Source organism: Numida meleagris, chromosome 3, assembly GCF_002078875.1.
Source record: "Numida meleagris isolate 19003 breed g44 Domestic line chromosome 3, NumMel1.0, whole genome shotgun sequence".
In the NCBI taxonomy this organism is placed as follows: Eukaryota; Metazoa; Chordata; class Aves; order Galliformes; family Numididae; genus Numida; species Numida meleagris.
The window spans coordinates 40,029,393-40,032,774 of NC_034411.1; the positions used below are offsets into that span (position 1 = coordinate 40,029,393).

Sequence of the window (3,382 nt, forward strand, 5' to 3'; positions counted from 1 at the left end):
CACATCCACAGAGAGCTGATCCGCTGCCCCAGTGCAGGAGGCCAGCCCGGGACCTTTGATCAGGATACACTTCAGTGGGATCTGAATGTTGCATGGGCCTTGACTTGCAGGGAGAGGAATTTTACCCCTCCATAAATATGCTGTGCCCTGGCAGCCCTAGGACTAGCTGGGGCTTGGGAAAAACTGCCCAGCCACAGCACTTCCGATGCCGTGCTTAGCCCCATGGCATTAATGGCAGTGCGCGCAGCACCAGCTCTCCTCTCACATGGGGAAGGGCCTGAGCTTTGCGTCAGGGATGCCAACAGCCCCGGGGTGGATCTCTGCCAGTGCCCTGCTCACCTCTTCTGGAGGGAGATGTGCAGAGTGTTTACCTTGAGTTAATTGTGAGCACATTTAAAGAAGGTTTCCATCATGGAAGACTGAGGAGACTGATAAAACCAAAGTCTGGTTCCTCCCGAACTGTAACACAAATGTTTCCTTTGGCTCTCTGCTTTATTGGCTCCATTCACGGTGGTCTCTAAGGAGCTCGTCAGAGGCCTCTGTGCTCGTTGCAGTTAGAGCAAGCATGGTTTCTACAGACAATTGCTTGCAGCTTGCAAAAGCAGATTTGCCAAGCCACACATAATAAATCAGAACACAATTTCCAAGCACTAGAATGAGCAAAAGCTACGTTTTATTAGAATGCACTCTTTCCAGAAGGATTTATTGGCCTTGCTTTTTTCAGGAACACTTAATGAGAGGGAGGAAAGCAGGTGGGTAGCACAGAAACTAGATGGCACAGGTAGGCGGCTTGCTGACTTTCTCTGGTTATTCTCAAAGGCAATCATTTCACAGCTGTCAGAGTTACAGTGTTTGGGAGCTGCCCCATGTTCCCACATGCTAAGAACTCAAGGAGCAGCCCAGTGAGCACAGCTGCAACTCTCTGCCATCATTCAGAAGTAAACATCCTTCAGAAGGAACTGTACTCGCTTTTTCTAGATGCAAACAACTCACCAAAGAATCTGAAGGTAAGACCGTACATTGTTTTTGTAAGTCTATAATAATGATATTTCTTCTGTATCCTAGATAGTCTCAGTTCTCTCAGCTCTCTCAGTTCTCTTTTCCAACTGACGTCTGAGAATAACTCAAGTTTCTCAAACATGTTTTTTTCCATCACAGGTGGTAACAAGATGCTACCTGATAGATTCTGCCTGCTACTGCCTGTGGTTCCCTTTTAGGGTCTGTATTTTCAGTGGGTGATGCAAGGTTATACTTGCAGCATTTATTTTTTTTAAATAATATATTGTATGAGATCTTTCTGACAGCTCTAGAGATGGTTTTTTTTTATTGTGTCTCACTGTTCTCTCTCTCCAGGGCTTTTAGAAATCCAGGCAACACCTCCAGTTAGGAGCCATAAGGCACATCGCTGGGATCTGACTTGTAGAACAATGTGTGTGAACCAGAAGGTGCGGGGAAATGCTTTCTCAAGTCGGCCTATCTGTTTCCCATCTTTCATTAAATACACATTAATGGGCAGAGATTGGGTGCCCTCTCTCCCACATAGGGGCAATGCTTGTAATGCAGACCTACTTTTTGTCGGAAGATCCTCAGTTAAACCCATGTCATCTCTCCCTGTCACAGACATTTCTTCAGCTGAGCTCCCTGGGAACCATGACCATCTCAATTTTGCAGCTTGCTGTGCTCAGTCACAAACATCGCCGCAATACCATCCTTCCTTCATTTGAGAGGCCCACACACAAATATCAAAGTGAGCTAATGTGCGGGGGAGGAATATTTCTCCCTAATTTTCCAAAGTGGTTTTCAGGGATTCTCACACACGCATATCCTCGCAGTGGGAATGAAGTGTACAACACCCTTTAACGTTAGAGTTTTAAGGCCTCCTTTAGCTGAACATCAGCTAATTATTGTGGAATCCGTGCAAATGGCATCTCAAATACCTCTCTCATACTCGTTAATTTTCTGTACTCACTAAGACATTCACTATTCATACAGATGATGAATGCCCTGCCTAGGCTATGCTAATAACACTTCCCTTAGTATCTGCGAATGGGCCCATAAAAAGGGGCAGGTTTCTATTCAACCAAGTCGGGGACCAGAGGATGCTTTCGGGTCCTTGTGCCCCCTCCACTTCCCCACAGCACACCTTTAAGCTATTCCTCCCACACTATTAATCTCCCAGGCTTTGGTGTGACTAATTGCAAATGGCAGGAGAGATTGGGCTTAATAAGCAGGAGTGTTGGAACATTTCCTTCCAAAGTGCCCTCCTTTGTTCAAAGTGTGTCACCCTGTCAGGAGAAGCACTTTTTCACATGGCATCAAGAAGAACAAAAATAAGGTCGGGTCGTCACCTTTGTCGTGGACGAAAATTAGCATGCAAGAGGAAATGCAGAGGCAGCCGCCGTGGGAGCTAGGTGAGGTGGGCGGTGGGTGAGCCATCACACCCCTGCCATTCCCTCCCAGCCCAGGGCAAGAAAGCAGGCTTCCAGATGAAGCCCCAGTGGAAAATCTGCCTCTCTTCCAGCAGATTTCAAGCTCACTGTTTCCTTTCCCTTTGTCTCTGTGCCCTTTCCCCACCACTGGAGTATCCAACGTTTTCCATATAGAATAACTAACAATAATGTGGTTCCCGGTGGACTTCACAAGCTGACTGCAATTTATTCATTTTCTGAGCTAAATTTTGCCTTGGACAGGGGTGAGCTGCCTGCATGTACAGACAGCCAGACCTAGTGACACTATCCCATCTTCCAGTCCCCTCCTAGTGCTTGATATCTATTACCAGAGGAGGATTTAATCAACAATCCTCTAATAGCTTCTTTTAATTAATAGTCAGCTGGATAGAAGCTGGATTGGCCAGACAGGAAAGGTGGGGCATGGCCATCGTCTTGTGTTTGTGGGCCCCGAAGTGCTGGAGTGGACCCATGGCCAGCCTCCTCCCCACAGCTAATTGCTTGCATCTGTGGGGACGAGTGCCTTGCCTGCCTGTGAAACCCAGGGAGGGGACGCCTCCGCTTTAGGTTTTCAATAAGAAACCACTTTCTTTCTGGATCAGATTATGTACTTCCTCAAGCTGTAAGAACATACAGATGTCGCAGGGCCAGACAGCCCTACTGCTCACCAGGGCTGGAGGAAATTACCCACTTCTCCCAGCTATTTATTACAGGGGACTGGGTGCAGCATTTCTACTCCCTCCTTGTGTTCACACATACAAGATTAGCAGGCAGAAGTTCTGCCCACTCCTGCCACACTTCTGCTGTAAAACCTGGGCATTTTCCAAACTGAAAGCAGGTGTGACCTCCCCTAGGTCTCAGAAGATCCCACTCTTACTGCTGCGTTTTTCAGCATCCTTAGAGCACTGATGTCTGGAGGTGGTGATGAAGCTTGC

The 3,382-nt window shown here is 47.4% G+C and overlaps 1 long non-coding RNA gene across 2 annotated transcripts; it reads left to right on the plus strand.

Moving 5' to 3' along the window:
• Positions 721-2,688, plus strand: LOC110396979. Of its 2 annotated transcripts, XR_002437427.1 has the most exons (4): positions 721-1,007; positions 1,159-1,218; positions 1,354-1,445; positions 1,621-2,688. It is a non-coding gene; the product is annotated as an uncharacterized LOC110396979 (long non-coding RNA). The 2 variants fall into 2 exon arrangements; XR_002437426.1 differs by having other exon boundaries at positions 1,354-2,688.